Here is a 21,084-nt window from a genome sequence, read left to right as displayed (position 1 = left end):
GTAAATGGAGCTTAATTGCAAACTGCACCTAAACTGGAGACAACAGTAGGGGGAAAAGTGGCCATGTTTTTGTAGCATTGGATAACCCCTTTAATAAGTGCCACTGCTGAAATAGGCTAAGAAAGAGAAAAAACTGAGCTGTCTTCTTCCTGCCTGGAGAAGAAACAATACACCCAGTTGTGTGGTTTCTGTAGTTTTATGGAGTTTGGTCACTATCTAAGGGTCCATTTACACAGAAAGATTATCTGCCAAAGATTTGAAGCCAAAGCGAGGAATGGATTTGAAAAGATGAAAAATCCCAGGCTTTCCTTTATGACCTGTTCACTGTTTATAGTCTGTTCCTGGCTTTGGCTTCAAATCTTTGGCAGATAATCTGTCAGATAAACTTTCAATGTAAATGGACCCTAATGCTAAGTTTACACGGAGCGATAATTGGCCCGATCGCACGATTAACGATTTCGAAGTAACAATTTTTTTTTATAACGACCAGCGTTTAGACTGTGCGATATATCGTACGGAAAAATCGTTTTGCGATTGCGCGCCCGCAGCCCGGCCCCTGCTCATCCGCAGCCCGGCCCCACCGTCAACCGCAGCCCCCCCCCCCCCCCCCCGATCGCCACCCCTGCCGCTCTGATCGCCCCCTGCTGCCGCTACGAGCGCCGCCACTCCGATTGCCCCCCCACCCGCGCCGCTCGACACCCCCCCCCCCCCGCCGACCCGGCCGCGAGCATACGTTACCTGCTCCGCATAGCAGGTCTTCGACATCCCTGGCTCCGCTCTTCAGTGCACTGATTGGCTGAAGAGGGGAGCCGGGAATTTCAAACGGCTTCTCTTCAGCCAATCAGTACTCCTCTTCAGCCAATCAGTGCTGCCTTGCATTGATTGGCTGAAGAGGGGATCCGGGAAATTCAAATGGCTCCTCTTTAGCCAATCAGTGCTGCCTTGCATTGATTGGCTGAAGAGGGGAGCCGGGAAATTCAAACGGCTGAAGAGGAGTACTGATTAGCTGAAGAGGAGCCGTTTGAATTTCCCAGCTCCCCTCTTCAGCAAATCAGTGCACTGAAGAGCGGAGCCGGGGATGTCGAAGACCTGCTACGTGGAGCAGGTAACGTATGGTCGCGGCGGCGGCGATCAGAGCGGCGGCGGGGGTGGCGATCGAGCCGGCGGATGAGCGGGGGGCCGGGCGGGGCGGCAGCCGGCCGGACTATCGCGCGACGACTGTTTACACGGAACGATCGGCAAATTTTTTGCGAACGACGATTTAAGAACATGTTAAAAGATCAAAATGAACGATTTTTCGCTCGTCGTTCGATCATTCGCCGCGTTTACACGTACGATTATCGTTTGAATTTTCGACCGATAATCGTTCCGTGTAAACGTAGCATATTTCCTGTTAATTAACCACGCTGTTCTTTCTGCCTGGCAAAATGAGGTAACTTTGTTAACCCCTTATGTATCTGTGCTTGCATAGGACAAAATGATGGAGAAACAAAAAGGCGCACTTCCTAGTGCAATATATCCAATGTGAATCACAGAGTAAAGGCACACCTACATTGTGTAGTTGTGCAAATGTAGGCAAATTCAGGTGTACCGCAGCTCCTAAGAAGACCCCAGCAGTGTTGGTGATGAAACAATAGCAGCCAAAGAGTTCTGTCAGGACCAGGCAGAACAAAAACAAACTTCTATGCAAGGAGCGCAGGTAGAGGTACCACAAGTCTCACCTATACAAGTCGGTCATACACTGTAGGTAATGAGCACTTAAAGTGGTTATCCAGCGCTACAAAAACATGGCCACTTTCTTCCAGAGACAGCCTAACTCTTGTCTCCAGCTTGGGTGGGGTTTTGCTGCTTAGTTTCATTTAAGTGCATGGAGCCTAATTGCACACCACACCTGAACTGGAGACAATAGTCATGTTGTCTCTGAAAGAAAGTGGCCATGTTTTTGTAGCACTGGATAACCCCTTTAACCCCTTAAGGACAGAGCCTGAAATGGCCTTAAAGGGGTTATCCAGCGCTACAAAAACATGGCCTCTTTTTCCCCTACTGTTGTCTCCAGGTCAGGTGTGGTTTGCAATTAAGCTCCATTTACTTCAATGGAACTGAGTTTCAAAACCCCACCCAATCTGGAGACAACAGTAGGGGGAAAGTGGCCATGTATTTGTGGCGCTGGATAACCGCTTTAAGGACAGAGACAAATTTTATGAATATGACCAGTGTCACTTTATTCATTAATAACTTCGGGATGCTTTTACCTATCCGGCTGATTCTGAGATTGTTTTCTCGTGACATATTGTACTTTACATTTCATTTACATTTGAAACCTTTCTGCTTATACAGAAAATGGTTATGCCACATAAATTATATATTAAATAGCATTAGCAACATGTCTACTTTATGTTGGTGGCATTTATTAAACTATATTTAATTTTTTTTAGACAATAGGAAGCTTAAAACATTAGCAGCAATTTTCCAAATTTTCTGTAAAATTTCAAAATCAGATATTTTTAGGGACCTGTTTAGGTTCAAAGTGTATTTGAGGGACCTGTATGTTAGAAAGCCCCACAAAGCACCCCATTTCAGAAACTGCACCCCCCAAACTCTGCAAAAGCACATCCAGAAAGTTTTTTAACCCTTTAGGGGAGTCACAGAAATAAAAGCGAAGTGTGTAAGAAATTTGAAAATTTTTATTTTCTGTGCAGATTTTATTGTAATCCAATATCTTTCATAATGATAAACCAATTACCAGATAAATGCACCCCAATATTTATTGCCCCGTTTCTGCAGTTTATAGAAATCCCCCATATGTGGCCCTATTGCGCTATTTGACGCAACCACAAGCCTCAGATATAAGGGAGCGCCTAGTGAATTTCAACACCTCCGTTATATTTAATCATTTTTGACCGTACCACTTCAGGTTGGCAGAGGCTCTGGGGTGCCAAAACCTAAAAAACACCCCTAAAGTGACACCATTTACAAAACTGCACCCCTCAAGGAAAGTAACAAGGGGTGCGGTGAGCATTTGGACCCCACAGGTGCTTCGCAGATTTTCAGAACAATGTGGTGTAAAAAAGGAAAAATTCTATTTTTTACACTAAAATGTTGTTCTAGCCTTCATTTTTCCTTTTTACAAGGGGATAAAAGAAAAAAAAAAACACCAAACATGTGGCGCAGTTTCTCCCGAGTACAGAAATACCCCACATGTGGACATAAAGTGCCAAGCGGGCGCAGGACAAGCCTCCAAAGGGAAGGAGCGCCAATTGGTGTTTGAAAGCTGGATTTTACTGGAATGGATTTCAAGGGTCATGTCGCATTTACAGAGCCCTCGTGCTGCCAAAACATTGGAAACCCCCCACAAGTGACCCCATTCTGGAAACTACGCCCCTCAAGGAATCTAACAAGGGGTTCAGCAAGCATCTGGACCCCACTGGTGACGGGCACAAATGTGGAACAATGTGACGTGAAAGGGAAAAATTTCATTTTTTCACTTTCACGGCACAAATGTGGGCGTCATCAAGGGGTCCATATCCTCACTGCACCCCTTGTTAGATTCCTTGAGGGGTGTAGTTTCCAGAATGGGGTCACTTGTGGGGGGTTTCCAGTGTTTTGGCAGCACGAGGGCTCTGTAAACGCGACATGGTGTTCATCATTCATTCTGGCCACATCCAGCCTGCAAAATCCAAATGGCGCTCTTTCCCTTCGGAGGCTTGCCCTGCACCCACATGGCGCTTTATGTCCACATGTGCGGTATTTACGGACTCAGGGGGAATTGCTCTACACATTTTGTGTGTTTTTTTCTCTTTTAACCCCTTGTGAAAATGAAAAATTTAAGGCTTAACCAACATTATAGTGTAAAAAATGTAATATTTCATTTTCACGCCATATTGTTCCACATTTGTGCCCGTCACCAGTGGGGTCCATATGCTCACTACACCCCTTGTTACATTCCCTAAGGGGTGTAGTTTCCATAATGGGGTCACTTGTGGGGGGTTCAACTGTCTTGGCAACACAGGGGCCTTTTAAATGCAACATGGCCCCTCGAAATCCATTCCAGCCAAATCCAGCCTCAAAAGCCAAATGGCGCTCCTTCCCTTTGGAGGCTTAACCTACAACCGCATGGTGCTTTATGTCCACATGTGGGGTATTTCCGTACTCAGGGGAAATTGCTCTACACATTTAGTGTTTTATTTATCTTTTAACCCCTTGTGAAAATGAAAAAATCAAGACAAGATCAATGATTTAGTGTAAAAGAAAGTGAACACAAAACGTGTAGGGTAATTTCCCCTGAGTACGAAAATACCCCACATGTGGATATAATGTGCCATATACCCAGAGGGCATGCCACCAAAGGGACAGAGCGCTATTTAGAGGCTGGAATGGAGGATGGAGGCCATGTCGCAATTAAAAAGCTCCTGTGCTGCCAGGACAGTAGAAACTCCCCACAAGTGACCCCATTATGGAAACTACACCCCATAAGGAATCCAACAAGGGGTACAGTGAGCATATGGACCCCACTGGTGACGGGCACATAAGTGGAACATGTGCCATGAAAATAAAAAATACAATTTTTTCATTTTCACGGCCCAAATGTGGCCGTCACCAGGGGGCCATATCCCCACTGCCCCCCTCGTTAGATTCCTTATGGGGTGTAGTTTCCAGAATGTGGTCACTTGTGGGGGTTTCTACTGTCCTGGCAGCACAGAGGCTTTGTAATTGCATCATTGTTACCTCTAATGGGAATGGCGGCCATACCTTTTTAGCTGGGGAAAAGGGACAATTCTAATTTATTTGGGGGTATTAGGCCAATTATTAGTTTATAAGGTTGAAAATGACAGGTGTCTATCAAATTCAACCTGTGTTGATCCAGAGGAAGGCAAAAAACCCTTGTGAGGCAGACGACAGTAGCCTCATCACAGGGGAAAAATTCCTTCCTGACTCCATAATGGCAATTAGAATAGGCCCTGGATCAACGTGACCCCTGAAATAGGAATAAGGGACAGAATTTAGATAATGTAGAACTCCGATGACGTGTGGTGCGCCTTGAAGCGATCCAGTGTGCAGAGGCCGGGGTGATCAGGACAGGTGTCACACTGGAAAATGGTGTCCTTTCTGATCCCCCTGTTACGCCACACTCTGCACTTCTTCTGGGGTCTCCCTTTCTCCAGTGTGGGGGACGTCACCTGGAAAATGTTGCCCTGGTGTGATACGGGGTCCCACATATCCAGAAGCGCTGGCTCCGTTCCATGGCTGCTAAATATTAGGGCTTTATTACTGCTTCTGATATTTTCGGATCGTGCCGCAAGCTACAGTAGCTCAGGCAGCGAGGGACCGGAAGAGGGGGTGCTGGTATAAAAGTTATCCCCGTACAGGTGGTAACCTTTATCCAGCAGTGGGAAGATCAGTTCCCGAACGATCTTCCCACTAATTCCGAGGATGGGGGGGTGTCCTGGGCATCTGGGGGCTGGATTTGGGTGTCCCTTCCTTCATACACTCTAAGGGTATGTGCACACTGCGGAATGGCGAAGGATAACCCTTTGTGCATTCTGCAGCTGGCACCCGCCGACGGACTGATGCAGGCACGCGTCTCCGCTCGTGTCACACTCCATTATATGCACGGGCGGATTCCGCCCTCTGTCCAAAGAATGAACGTGTTCATTCTTTGGACGGACGACGGAATCTGCCCGTGCATCGAATGGAGTCTATGACACGGGTGGAGACGCGCGCCTCCATCAGTCCGCCGGCGGCTGCCAGCTGCGGAATGCACAAAGGGTTATCCTTCGCCATTCCGCAGTGTGCACGTACCCTGGATCTGTAAGTGTACCCTGAGGTACGCTCACATAGTTTGTAGAATTTCACGCCATACCGTCATCTCTTATTGGGACGCTACGCTACCCCCCAGACACGTCACTGGATGATAATGAGGATGAATGGAGGAAAGAAGGATCCCCCCATTCATCCTCACTGGCTGTTTCGGTGTCGGAGGCAATAATAGCGTATGCGTCCAATGCCGAAAACACCCTGGGGGCCATCTTTACACGGGGATTAGTATATGGGGTATGTAAATATGTAGTGGTGTAGTGTAAAACTTTATTCCATGTAGTGTGGTGTAGTGTAGTGTTTTTACGTGTTTTTTTGACAGTAAGAAAAAATATCCCTACGCCAAAAAAGGAGCTGCTGATAAATGCTGCACTTATGTGCGGCACTTATCAGCAGACAGTGGCGGTAGGATATAGGGGGGAAAAACGCCCCTACGCCAAAAAGGAGGAGTTGCTGATCAGCGGTGCACTTACGTGCGATGCTGATCAGCACTCAGCGGCGTTAGGGCGCAAAAAAAGAAAAAAAAAATTGGGAAAAAAAAAAAATCTTTTTAACCCAAAGCAACTGATCAGTGAATGATATTCACTGATCAGCCGCTAGGGGGCAGTAGAGCGACGCTGCCGGAGATTGCCAAGACCCAACGAACCCGAGGACCTGAACGTTTCCGAAGATTTCCGACGCTGGACGACCGAACGCGGAAGTGAAGCGAAGAAGACGCGAGGACAGCGCGGACTGCAGATCTTCGCTCCGGACGCCTAGATCAGGTGAGTATGGTACACCTGCACCACACACACCTGTTCTGCACCCCTTAGCTACCTAGCTGAGGGGTGCAGAATCCGACAAAAATGTTTTTTTACAGTTTGATCGCCATGATGGGCCGGCCGCTACTGGCCAGCCTATCACGGAGATCGTGGGGGTGGCATCGGCGCCATCTTTCCCCAGTACACTAATGGCGATTGGTGCTATCTCGGACAGCACCAATCGCCATTGCCTTCCGGGTCACCGGGTCACAGATGACCCGGAAAGCTGTTTTTAGCTGCTATATGCTGATCTGTATTGATCAGCATATAGCAGCGATCGTCGGCACGGGAGGGGTTAATCACCCCCCCGTGCCTACGAGCAGAGATGGCCTGCTATACATTATAGCAGGCCATCTTCCCCGACCGCTGTGTGTGAACACACAGCGATCGGGGAAACATTGGGCGTAAGTATACGCCTGTTTGCGTTAAAGCCCACCCTGCGGGGGCGTATACTTACGCCCGATGTCGTTAAGCAAGTAGAATTGTCTTAGTTTCCCCTAGCAACCAATCAAACTACACTTTTCATTCTTTACAGACTCTTTGGAAAATGAAAGGTGGAATCTGATTGGTTGCTAGGGGCAACTAAGACAATTCTACTTTACACCAGTTTGATAAATCGTCCCCAATGTTTCAAACTATACTAACATACAATCACAAAGTATCACGGCTAAACCCGCTTCCGAAAGTAAATCGCGCCAATATTAGCAGAGGAGACAATAAATAAGCATAAACAAATCATATGCAAATATTAACAATACATCCATCTGAAAACACCTTACCCATGCTGTACACACCATAGGGTGGGCCCCAACGACAGCACGGCCATCACACCAGTTTCTGAGAACTGGGTGGAAGTGACATATCGCACTGAGCAGTGAGGAAACACCACTAGCGTAGACAAACCCTAATTCACAGCCTATGTTGCACAAGCAGCCCTACGATTTTAGTGTAGACGTGCTAAAAACCAATGTTACTTAATAACAAACAGCAGAACAGTACAAAATATAAACAGGGGTTGATATGTAACAAAAAAAAAAACTAAAGGAGAAATGTGGCGAAAATTTTTATTAAAGTATTGTATTGCTCCCCAAACTTAAACAAATCACCAATAAACACTTATTATGGTAAAAGGCTTAAAGGGGTAGTGCGGCGCTCAGCAATTATTCACAGAATAACACCCATTACAAAGTTATACAACTTTGTAATGTATGTTATGTCTGTGAATTGCCCCCTTCCCGTGTCCCTCCACCCCCGCACGTGTACCCGGAAGTGTGGTGCGATATACATACCTGACGCGTGTCGACCCCCGTCTTCTGTCGATGCAATCTTCAGGAGGCCAGCCGACTTGCTGCAGCCGTCCCGCATACCGCCCCCCCTCTGCAGCATCATCAGCTGCTCAGCCGCGATTGGCTGAGCATAACTGTGCTCAGCCAATCGCGGCTGAGCACAGTTATGACGCGGCAGAGGGGGGCCGGCCTCCCAAAGATGGCGTCTTTGAAGAAGATGACGGATCAGGTATGTATAGCGCACCACACTTCCGGGTACACGTGCGGGGGTGGGGGGGGTCACAGGAAGGGGGCGATTCACAGACATAATATACATAACAAAGTTGTACAACTTTATAATGTGTGTTATTCTGTGAATAATTGCTGAGCGACGCACTACCCATTTAAATGCACTTACTACTGCATCCAGGGCCGGGTTAACACTGGTGGGGGCCCCGGGCGATAATTTGGGGGCCCCGGGTCACAATTTGGTTGCCCCCCCAAAATAAACAATACAGCGATCTACACAGAGGGCTGCTTACGGTAGGGGACTTAATACCTACTCCTCCTCGCTCCTGGCTGTATGTGTGTGTGATGGTCACTAGAAGCTGCAGTGCAGAGGAAGATGCCACATTGTGTTTATATAACAATAAAATGTGAGAACACAGCCTTTTAGTACTTTCCGTGCACTCTTGCCCACTGTGTTAGCCACCACAGCTACCATATCCAGTTGTGAATTTCAGGCAGAACCTGGACTTGCCAGTCTGGGTCCCATCTGCAGTTCCCAATCATGTACACTACTAGTGTATGTTTCATATGCCGCACAGAGTATATTAATCATATGCCGCACAGAGAGTATATGTCGTGTGCCGCACACAGTGTATATATTATAGGCTGCACACATGCTGCATGTCATATGCCGCACAGAGGGTATATGTGATATGCCGCACACAGCATAGGCAAAAAACGACAAACTGGGTGGTGATTTCTAATCCCCTCTCCTGTATATGGGGCAGATTTACCACACTGACATTTCATGTGCACACATGCATTTACACAAAATCATACAATACACTGACCTCTGTGCTGGATCTGTCATGAAGGCAATGCTTTCACCTGTCAGATCTTCTGCATCCATCATGGGGCTGCTGTGGAGGGGTCAGGAGCAGGGACAGGCATGCAGTTGGAAAAGGGGGGGCAGCACAGGCATCACTATGGGAAGGGGGGGGCTCAGTATAGAGATAACTATGGGGAGGAGGGGGGCTCAGCATAGAGATCACTATGGGGAGGAGGGGGGCTCAGCATAGAGATCACTATGGGGAGGGGGTTTAGCATAGAGATCACTATGGGGAGGAGGGGGATCTCAGCATAGAGATCACTAAGTGGAGGGGGGTTTACCATAAAGATCACTATAGGGAGGAGGGGGGGCTCAGCATAGAGATCACTATGGGGAGGAGGGGGGTACTGGGAGGAGAGCACAGAGCAGAGCACACACAGCACAGAGCAGGCAGCATGAGGTCTCTGGGCCCTGAGCTACCTTTTGACCTCATCAGGGTGCCGTACAGTGAGTGAGTCCCTCCCTCTCCTCTCTGACCCGACAGCGGAGGAAGGAGGAAGAGTCAGAGGAGTGCAGAAGAGGAATGGAGAATGTGCAGCATATAGTGAGATGCTGCAGGTCCTCCATTTCTTTATTCACCTGTATAAGGAGGCCAGGGAATCCGTTGTTGATGTCATCGTACGCACACAGCCTTTCCCCAGTCTCTTCTATTGCCCTGAACCTGCTTCCGGGTTCAGGCTGGTGGAGGCCACTGGGCAAGTGCCCTGGGTGCCCTCCCTTTAATCCGGCCCTGACTGCATCAAGTCTTCACTTCCTGGATAAAATGGTGCTGTCACGACCCGACTTCCAGAGCTGTGCAGGCTGTGGCTTCTGGAGAGGAGGATGGCAGAGGGATGCTCAGTGTCCCTCCAGTACCCTGTGTCCCCCTGCTATCATCCTCTCCAGCAGCCACAGCCCCCACAGCTCTGGGAGTCGGGTTGTGACATCACCAACATCATACTATGTGCTATTCTCTTTTGAATGATAAAGGGTGTTATGAGATACTTGAACAAGACCCCACCACACCGTCCTAGCTACCATGGGGGCAGGGAATATGGTCGTTATGGGGAACAGTGTAGCAGAGGCCCCCTCGGGAAAATAAGTGTCCCAATGATGCTGAGTGTGACAGCACCCTCAAAATTTTTTATGTACACTGTAACTTTCCCTATGGTCTGATGTGTTTAGCTGTTGCGTAACCCAGGGCAGCTGTGGGGTCCTATACAAACACCTGACACTCCACTGAGGTCCCCATCACCTGCAGCCTAACCACCCAAACCCTTACATACACCCCTTTTATATGTATATAATATTCTCATATATACTGGATATTATATATGAGGATATTACTGTATATACATATGGGAGAGGTATATATGCATATATGAGGGTATTGTATACACATTAGAGGGGTAATATAGCCTCATATATACCCCTCTAAAATGTGTGTGTCTATCTATCTATCTATCTATCTCTCTCCCATATGTATATACAGAAATATCCTTATATATAATATACAGTATATATATAAGGATATTAATGTATATACATAGGGGAGAGGTCTATATGATGGTATTATAAGCATCTATGAGGGTATAATATACATATGAGAGGGGTATATATGAGGGTATATTATACTCCTCTAATGTGTATATAATACCCTAATCTTTGCATATAATACCATCATATATGCAAATAATACCATCATATATACCTCTCCCATATGTATATACAGGGGGGCAGTTTTTTGCTATGGGGCCCCATGAATCCTAGATACGCCCCTGCCCCACCACACTGTATATGAACAAGTTACAGTCTATTTTACAGGAGGGTAAATAAAATCATCTCAACAGAAGAGTTTGCATTTAGGTATCCTAAGTCACCACAGAGAGCAACATTTTATGGGGTCCCAAAGATACATAAGGGCATTTGCCCTCTCCATGGGAGACCCATAGAGTAGACTCTATTTCTCAGAACTCGAGCCTCTACGTCGATAAGGTTCTCAGTCAATTGGTCACCTCATTACCATCTTTTACTCGTGACAGCATGGATCTTCTCAAAAGGATTGAGATGATGGAAATAGAACCACAGGTATTACTGGCCAGTATCAATGTAGAGGCTCTTTACAGCTTGATCCCACATGACAGAGGATTGGAAACGGTTGGGGAGCCATTTTTGTACCCACAACAGTTTTATATTACAACTGATGGACTATATCTTTAAACATAACTTCTTTCTGTTTACCACCAGCTCAGGGGAACGGCAATGGGAAGCCTATTTGCCCCCACTTATGCCAACCTCTTCCTGGGTGAGTGGGAGGACACCATAATTTTTCCAGCTGATGAGACATGGTGGACCACGAGAATCTTATCTTGGTCACGCTATATAGATGATATTCTCCTTCTGTGGAATGGTACAGAATTATGGAACATATTACAGATTTATTGAACATATTAACTGTAACGACATTGGATTGAGTTTTACCTATGAACTCCAGAGGGAGACAATAGCATTTCTGGACTTGAGAATTTCTAAATGTAATGGGAAGTTATGTTCCTCATTATTCAGGAAACCCTCCACTGGGGCAGTCATCATCCGGTGGCCCTACAGAGAGGTATCCCCAAGGGGCAGTTCCTGAGGGTCCGCCGTAACTGCTCTCAGTTGGAGGAGTTCCATGCACAGGCTAGGGATCTCCAGAGGAGATTCTAACAGAGAGGATATCCTCAAAATACACTTTCAGGTGCATTTAAATATGCTAGGAATCACTGGTCCCAAGGAGTAACCAACCCGATGTGTGGACACTCAGATTAATTGACATTAATAGGGACAATTACCAGTGATGGATATATTAAGGAGGTATTGGCCTATTTTGTTGGCAGACTCATCACACAACATCCGAGTGTCATATATCGCGAGTGTTTGTGATAGGCTAGTAGATAGCCATTATTCACGTCCCCGCCCCACACAAACATGGCTGGAAAATAGAACGAATGGACTTTTCAGATGTGGGTCCTGCCTAGCCTGCCCCTTTATTTTACCAACCAAAATAAATGTGAGTGCTAGAACTGGAGAGAACTTCATTATTCGTGATTTGGTGAATTGTAAGATGAAAGGAGGTGTATCATTATGCACCTGTGCTTGCCCGATGAACGATGTGGGAAAGACCAAGCGAGACTTTAGGAGAAGGGTCTTGGAACACCTGGGAGAGGCTTGGGCGGAGAAATGGCAAATGAAGTTTAATGTGGATAAATGTAAGGTTATGCATTTGGGCCATAGAAATAATAAGTACAGTTATGTGCTAAATAGTAAAACACTGGGTAAAACTACTTCCGAAAAGGACCTGGGGTATTGGTGGACAGTAAACTCAACTTTAGTGATCAGTGCCAGGCAGCGGCTGCCAAGGCTAATAAAATAATGGGGTGCATCAAAAGAGGTATAGATGCTAGAGATGAGAACATAGTTTTGCCTCTTTATAAATCACTGGTCAGACCACATATGGAATACTGTGTACAGTTTTGGGCACCGGTATATAAGAAGGACATAGGTGAACTGGAGCGGGTGCAGAGGAGGGCCACAAAGGTCATTAAGCGAATGGGTGGGTTGCAGTACCAAGACAGGTTATCAAGCTTGGGGTTATTTACGCTAGAAAAAAGACGTCTTAGGGGCGATCTGATCACAATGTACAAATATATGAATGGACAGTACAGAGATCTTTGTAGTGGTCTTTTTACTCCTAGGTCTGTAACCATGACAAGGGGGCATCCTCTACGTCTAGAGGAAAGAAGATTTCATCATCAGCATTGACGAGGGTTCTTTACTGTACGAGCGGTAAGACTGTGGAACTCTCTTCCACATGAGGTTGTCATGGCTGATTCATTAAATAAGTTCAAGGGAGGCCTGGATGCTTTTCTTGACCAATATAATATCACAAGTTATATTTCCGGTGATACGTTGATCCAGGGATTGTTCGGGTTGCCAAATATCCTCCCTGTGGTGGGGTGATTGTCGTCTGCTTCATAGGGGTTTTTGCCTTCCCTGGATCAACACAGTAGGATTTCCCTGGGTTGAACCTGAAGGACGCTTGTCTTCTTTCAACCTTATTTAATATGTTACTAAGTTCTCCCCCTGTCCCCAGCTGCTCCCCCTCCCCTTGTCGCCCCAGCTGCTCCCCTTGTTGCCCCAGCTGCTGCCCGTCCCCGCAGCTTCTCCTTGTCGCCCCAGCTTCTCCTCTTGTCACCCCAGCTTCTCCCCTTGTAGCCCAGCTTCTCCCCTTCCCTGTCAATCCAGCTGTTCCCCTGCCCATGTTACCCTAGCTGCCCTCCTGCCCCAGTCACCCCAGCTGCGCGCCTGCAGATGAGTTGTGGTCGGAGAAGTCTTCATGATGGAGAAGAAAGCAAAAAGTGAGTGACAACAATCGGAGAAGATGTCACCTGTGAGTCATTAGTAACTGCACTGTAATCATAATACAGCTGTATAAGTGTAGGGGTTCTGAGAGTTTTAGTTAGACTGAAAAAGAGATTTGTCACAGATACAGATGAATCCAGGAAAGGAGCGGGTGAGCATGTCGTGTCTCACTGGTTCTATATTGGTGGACCCCAAGGATCATTTCCTCTGGTGGGCCCCAGGTACCCCAGTCCGACACTGGACAGAAGTTGTCCCCGAACTAAGACGTCTCCAGCCTCCTTCCTTCTTCCATCACGTCTGTTTGATGAGAAGAGCGGGCATCAAGCAGAGCGGCACCCCAGTACCCAGTACTACTGAGCAGAGCTCCTATGCACTGACAGCTGGGGGGTGCCGCTCAGTAGTACTGGGTGCTGGGGTACCGGCCTGCCAGCTGTGCCAAGGTATGCACCATGCATGTAACCTGACAGTGCCGAGGGGTCAGGGGGGGATGGCCTGCATGCAAAGTGCCTAGGGCAGCATGAACTCTAAATACAGGCCTGCATAGCACTTGCATTTTTTCACCTAGAAACCCTAGAAATCCACCCTTATTTTTTGTGCTACTAATTGTACATTGCAATGACAGGCTGCATTTTTTCATAAAGTACACTGTGAAACCCCACAAAAAATAAATGTGTGGTGAAATAGAAAAAAAAACAACACATTTTTTTTATTTAGGGGGTATTTGTTTTTATGCCATTCACCATGGGGTAAAACTGTTATATATGTTCCTCAAGTTGTTACGATTACAATGATATGTAACATGTATAACTTTTATTTTATTTGATGTCTTGTAAAAAAATCTAACCATTTTTAACAAATATATGTTCCTTAAAATTGCTCTATTACCATGCTTATAGCGCTTTTATCCTTTGGTCTATGGGGCTGTTTGAGGTGTCATTTTTTGCGCCATGGTGTGTACTTTCTATCAGTACCTTGATTGTGCATATGCGTCTTTTTGATCGCTTTTTATTACAATTTTTCTGGATTTGATGTGACCAAAAATGCACAATTTTGCGGGATCAGGAATTAAATAAATTAATAGTTCAGGCGATTACGCACGCTGCGATACCAAACATGTTTCTTTATCTATTTATTTTTATTTATAAAATGGGGAAAGGGGGTGATTTAAACTTTTATTATGGGAGGGGATTATTTATTAATAATACAACTTTTTTTTTTTTTTAAACATATACTAGAAGCCCCCCTGGGGGACTTCTAGTATATGCACACTGATCTCTCATAGTAGTTATACTGCATAGATCCATGAGATAGGCACTCTGCTGCAGCCAAAACCAATAGGATGCCAAGCTGAGATCAGCGCCATTACGGTGCAGACCCTGGCTGGCACCAGATGCGTGGATCGCTCCTCCCCGACAGCGTCACGGGGGGCGATCCCCCCACTAGACCACCAGGGAACGGCTGCAGTAAGTAATCAGATGCAGCTGTCAACTTTGAAGGCTGCATCAGACCACTTAATTAGTGGGCACGGCGATGGAACCGCGCCCGCTAATCGGGCTGCCATTGGCCCACCTCCTCTAGGTCGGCCCATACCAATGGCCACTGAGGGGGCGGGGCCTATGAGCTGAAAACATTGTGGTGGGCGGGCCAATGGGGTGATGTGGGCGGGGCTCAGTGGTGCTGCGACCTTGAAGCCCCGCCTAGGTGGCACGATCCACCTGCAATAAAAAGAACTTTTTACTGGACCAAAACTGGACCAAACACTAATAAATTTATTAAAGTAAAGTAAAGTAAGGTATGAAAACTGCAGAATTTAGGCTTTACATCTGTGTAGAGAAGCCTTTAAACAGAAAGGGGGTGACAGTATCACTTTAACTCCCATAATAAAAAAAGAATCAAAAAATGGATCAAAACGCATCCGTATTTTTAAGCGTACATGCGTTTTTGTGTATGCCAAAAAAAGATGAAAAAAACACTGTGTGAACCCAGCCTACACAAAGAGATTTATCTGTCAGATCTTTAAAGCCAAAGCCAGGAAATGACAATAAACAGAGAAGAAGTCATAAAGGAAAGACAGAAATCTATCTTTCTTTCAAAGCCATTTTTGGCTTCAAAAATCGTTCAGATAAATCTCTCCTTGTAAACGCACCATTAGGCATAAATTGTGCAATAAATTGTGAAAGGTGTATCAAGGCACTTGGGTCTAATGATAATTTTTGCACAGACCATAAAAAGCTTTTCCTACTCAAAATAATTGTGCAGATGATGCAGTGATGGGACAGCGCCATCTACTGCTAGTTCAATGTAAGCACTGTACTGTATTTCCCAACAAGAGGAAGCAGCTGTGTATCTGAGTATAATATAAAAAAATGAAGAAAAACAGTAAAGTGATAACATTATCACCTGTAGGGATATATTCTGGCCTAACCTACTTTACACCCCCTGGTATAGAATATATCCCCTGGGGTATACTGTAGCCTGGGCCAGAAGTGAGAAAACCAGTTACATGATAACTTGGAGGGATATAGTCTGGCCTAGAATGTTTTACACCCCCAAATATATAGTTTATCCCCTGGGGTATACTGTGGACTGGGCTAGACTATACCCAGGTTTATAGCATTCCCTAGGCTATTTTACACCACTGGGTACAAAAATATATTTCCTGGGGTATACTGTGGCCTGGGCCAGGGGTGAAAAAACTAGTGAGGTGATAACATTATGGCCGGAGAGATATAATATAGCATGGCCTAGGTTATTTTACACCCCCAGGAATATAGTTTATCCCCCGGGGTATACTGTGGCCTGGTTTGACATTAGATGGATATATTCTGGCCTGAATGGGTATACTCTGGCCTAGGCTATTTCACACACCGGGGTATAGTTTGGCCTAGGCTATTTTATACACCAGAGTATACCCTGGCCTAGGCTATTTTCTACCCCAGGGTATACTCTGGCCTAGGCCAAACTATACCCAGGTATAATCTGGACGGGGTTAATCTGGCCTGCTACACCGGCTGCCTCTCTACTCCCTAACAAATAACAGCCCTGTGTTTTTCAGATATTGGTACTAGGAAGAGACACTTTTTTTAAATTATTTATTTTAGTAAACGTACAAGGTTCCCATCTTTTCCATAGTTAGCCAGGTAGAAACAGCAGCAGTAGTACTAGGGTGGGAAGGACCATTTATTTTGGCCCTTCCCAGCCCAATACCAGCTGGCCACTGCCCAGTCCAGGAGCACTATTTTTGATACCCCAGAACTATTAAACCTCTGTGGCAGTGGGTACTGGGGTAATAATGGGGGAGTAGTGTTAGCTATTTTACCATCCAACACTAAGCCCCGGGTTAGTAATGCATGTTGTCTATAAACATCTACCACCAAGCCTGGAAAGTAAATAAAAAAAAAACAGTTTGATAAAAAAAATTATTTAAAAAAACACCATTTTATAAAAAAACAATTATTGACTGAGCTGAAACTGCAATCAATGGCTGCAGTGGGATCCCGCCTCAGCCGCTGATTGGCTGATCACCAGAAGACTGGGAGGGTAAGTTTTCTCTTCTCGCCCTATGACAGCACCCCTGGAGAGGACCACCTCCTCCCATTGGACAGGAAACAGGACCACTGGACCTTTAAAAGAAGCGCACTGCCCCACTTACGCCAGTATCTGTTTCCTGTCCCATGGGAGCAGGACATGCAGGTGGTTCTCTCCACCTGCACGCTGGAAAAGGTTGGGGCACCCGGCATTTGTGTTTTACCTGGCCGACATCCCGGGCTGTAGAAGTCTCCGCTGCTGGAGCCACAGCCAAGTCTGTGCCCTAGCCCCCGCACCTCCAGAAGATGGTCCCCGTGCTCCCCTGGCGCCTCCAGGTCCTGGGTTGTGGGTCTCCGGCTGCCTGCCCTGTGACCGGCTGCTGTGGTGTACTTGAATACTACCCTTGTGGCTGGTATTCGGTTGCTGGCTCCTTCTTACTTTTACAAGGATTGATATGGAGTCCCAAGGCGCTGAGACATCTGAAAACCCTCAACCTGTGGCTGCTGCGGTATGGTTTGGGTAAGAGGGGTTCCCCCCAATCAAGATTATTTTTCCCCAGTGTATTTTAATTCCGATTGTTCTGTTTATAATGCAGGAGGAGTCTAGGAAGTCAAAGTCTAAACCTAGAGAGTGTCCTATTTGTAAGAAGCGTCTTAGTAGCGCTTATACTAAAACTCTATGCGGAGGATGTATGAACAGGGTGCTGGATGATCAAGGGCCGGCGTTCTTAAGAAGTATGAAGGGGTTAATTAAAAGACAGATTCGGGTACGTTATCTTTTATACCTCCTTTTATAAGGGTTATGGTAGATTATTATAATCCTTAAAGGAGTTTTTTGTTTTAGGCCTCTCTCCCTTCCACACCCACTCCTACCCCTCCTTCGGTAGTTAACCCGGTGGAAGAAGCCCCAGTGGAGATTCCGGGACCAAGTGGTGAGGTTCCGCCCTCTCAGTACGATGAGGAGGAGGATGAGGAAGAGATAGAGGGGGACGAGCAAATGTCTGGCCTTGAGGAACCTGGGGAACTCTCTAACACCATGGAGTCCCAGGGCGAGGATGCAGCTAAAAAAACGATGTTAACTGAATACGTCAACAACATTGTAAAGGCTGTTAGACATACCATGGCTATTGAGGATAATCCACAGCCTAAATCCATTCAGGACATAATGTTCGAAGGCTTGGCCCCTAAGAAGCGTCCTGTGTTTCCAATTCATCAAAGCATAAAGACTTTGATATCCAATGAATGGTCCCGACCAGATAGAAAGTTCTTTGTCCCTCGGGCTTACAAAAGAAAATATCCATTTAGCGCTGAGGAGTCTGAAACTTGGGACACGGCACCCAAAATTGATCCTCCGGTAGCGAAGCTAACGCGTAAGATGCCCTGCCATTTGAGGATTCTGCATCTATGAAAGATCCAATGGATAAAAGGGCAGAGGTATACCTAAGGAAGAACTGGGAGGCTACCACAGCCACGTTCAAACCTCTAATTGCAACAACCTCGGTGGCAAGGTCAATGGAGATCTGGGTAACACAACTAAAGGAACAGATCAAGTCTGGTGCCAGCAGGGAAGATTTGCTGACCAGATTTCCGATTATAGAGAACTCTGTATCCTTTATAGCAAAAGCATCGGTGGATGCTCTAAAGCTTTCCGCCAGGTCGGCAGCACTTTCCAACTCGGCAAGGAGAACACTGTGGCTTAGAGACTGGAAAGGTGAAGTTACATCTAGAGCTAAGCTGTGTGCTGTTCCCTGTGAGGGGAATCTCCTTTTTGGCTCAGCTTTAGGGTACAAACCCACTTGACGTATTTGCTGCGTGAATCAGTCTTAAAAATAAGCAGGCAAAATGCAGGTTGGCTTTATACAATTGTTCCGCGTTAAAATACGCAATTGCGTATTTTTGAAGCGTGAAGCTACATGCATTTTTCGCACAGGTTGTTAACAACTGATGCTTTGCTAACAACAAGCTTCACGCTTCAAAAATATGCAATTGCGTATTTTAACGCAGAACAATTGTATAAAGCCAACCTGCGTTTTGCCTGCTTATTTTTAAGACTGATTCACGCAGCAAATACGTCAAGTGGGTTTGTACCCTAAGAGAAGGTACTGGAGAAGGCCTCAGACAAAAAGAAGGGCTTTCCTCTCATCTCTACCCAGACACCTAGACCTGCCAGAGGTAGGGGCAGAAGGACCAGCCCAGGAGCAGCCCAGGTGGGAAGAAAGGATTGGAGACCCCCCAAGGAAGGTAGAGGACTCATGTTCTCAGGAGGTGATACTTCCAAGAAGCCGTCACAATGACGCCAGATTCCTGTGGGAGAGCGATTAAAAACAATTATTGACTGAGCTGAAACTGCAATCAATGGCTGCAGCGGGATCCTGCCTCAGCCGCTGATTGGCTGATCACCAGAAGACTGGGAGGGTAAGTTTTCCCCAACTCCCCCCTCCTACCACACTATGGATCACCCTCCCCTACAGGGGAGGGCTGGCTACTATAAAAGAGACTATTGGGGAGGGCTGGCTACTATATGAGACTACTGGGGAGGGCTGGTTACTATAAGACTATTGGGGAGGGCTGCTTACTATTTGGGACGCTTGGGGGGCTGGCTACTATTAAGGCACTATTGGGAGGGCTCGCTAATATGTGGGGCAAATTGGTTGGGTTGGCTACTACATGGGGCAATATTGGGGGGGGGTGGCTATTACATGTGTTTAGGTTTTATCATATCATAGCAATTTATCATGTCATTTACAATAATGCACTGCGCTCACACCACTGACAGTGCCAGAAACACTGCACGCTATTCTGACCAGTGCCAGGAACACCACATTCGCGCTTCAATAAATATCAAGGCTGGCCTGCGGCTTTGTCCAATTTTTTTTATTTTGGCCCACTGTGTATTTGAGTTTGACACCACTGCCATAGAATGAAGCCTATGAGACCAGCATAGATGCGCGCGAGTTGCAGAATCTGTGGCAGGTAGAGATGAGCGAACCTCGAGCATGCTCGAGTCCATCGGTACCCGAACGTTCTGCATTCGATTAGTGGTGGCTGCTGAAGTTGGATAAAGCCCTAAGGCTATGTGGAAAACATGGATATAGTCATTGGCTGTATCCATGTTTTCCAGACAACCTTACAGCTTTATCCAAGTTCAGCAGCCCCAGCTATTGGACCCGAACCCGGTTCGCTCATCTCTAGTGGCAGGTGATCTGCTGGGATTCCGTAGTGTGGACATACCCTAACGGACCATAATCTGTCTCACAGGGGTTAACTTAATACCCTGGGAGTCAGACTGTTACCCCTCATGTCACTTTTTTGGGCCCCAAAAACATCACTAAAAAACACCATACACATAAGTATTTTTAATGGAGCAGAAGAACTTCCGTTGAAGTCTATAGGAGAAAAACGCCACAGTTTGCACAAAAAAACACCGAAACCCTCAGCCTGCTGCAACACAGCATCAAAAATGCTAAAAAGGAGAGAAAACAGCAACACAAAAAAAAACGCCACTTATGTAAAAGGCATTTTATAAACTTACAGCTAACATCTGGCATGCGCACAGGCTCCATGGACTACACACTGACAAAAAAAACTTGGGAGGTGAAAAGTTTCATAGGCAACATGTCCGAAACGGCGAATGTGTCCGCTATGAATAAGGTGGTGCAGCAGCTGCGGGTGGAGGCCGGCATCAATAGGGTGAAGGTTTCCCAGGCCGCCACTGATCTGAAGCAGTTCTGTATGCAGAATGCACAACACGATCCCTTACTAACTGGAATCTCCTTGAGCACAAACCCTTTCCGACACCCAAAAGTCCAACGGTTTAACTCCAAGCTGACCCATGAATGTGCCAAGTTTTCTATTGTACATTTATATCATCGGAAGTATAACAACTACCTCTCCTCCATTGTCGGCTATTTACAGTTATTTGCATTTCTTATCTTTTTAAAATAAAAATCTATTTTATACACTGGTGACAAATCACAATGAAAAAACAACAAAAAAAAATTACAGCTAACATCTGGTTGCTGGCTTTGTTTGTCAAACAAAACGTTTTTAAGACAATTTACGGCAGCGGTGGGGAACCTCCGGCCCCAGAGACCTCCCGATGCGCCCCGTGGCTCCCCTGTGATGTGCGCTGGTCTGGTGGGCCAGGAGCCGGCATACACAGCATCTTCCTGTGTCTGTGA

This window comes from Dendropsophus ebraccatus, chromosome 1 (assembly GCF_027789765.1).
Source record: "Dendropsophus ebraccatus isolate aDenEbr1 chromosome 1, aDenEbr1.pat, whole genome shotgun sequence".
Classification (NCBI taxonomy): Eukaryota; Metazoa; Chordata; class Amphibia; order Anura; family Hylidae; genus Dendropsophus; species Dendropsophus ebraccatus.
Note: the sequence above shows the minus strand (reverse complement) of the source record.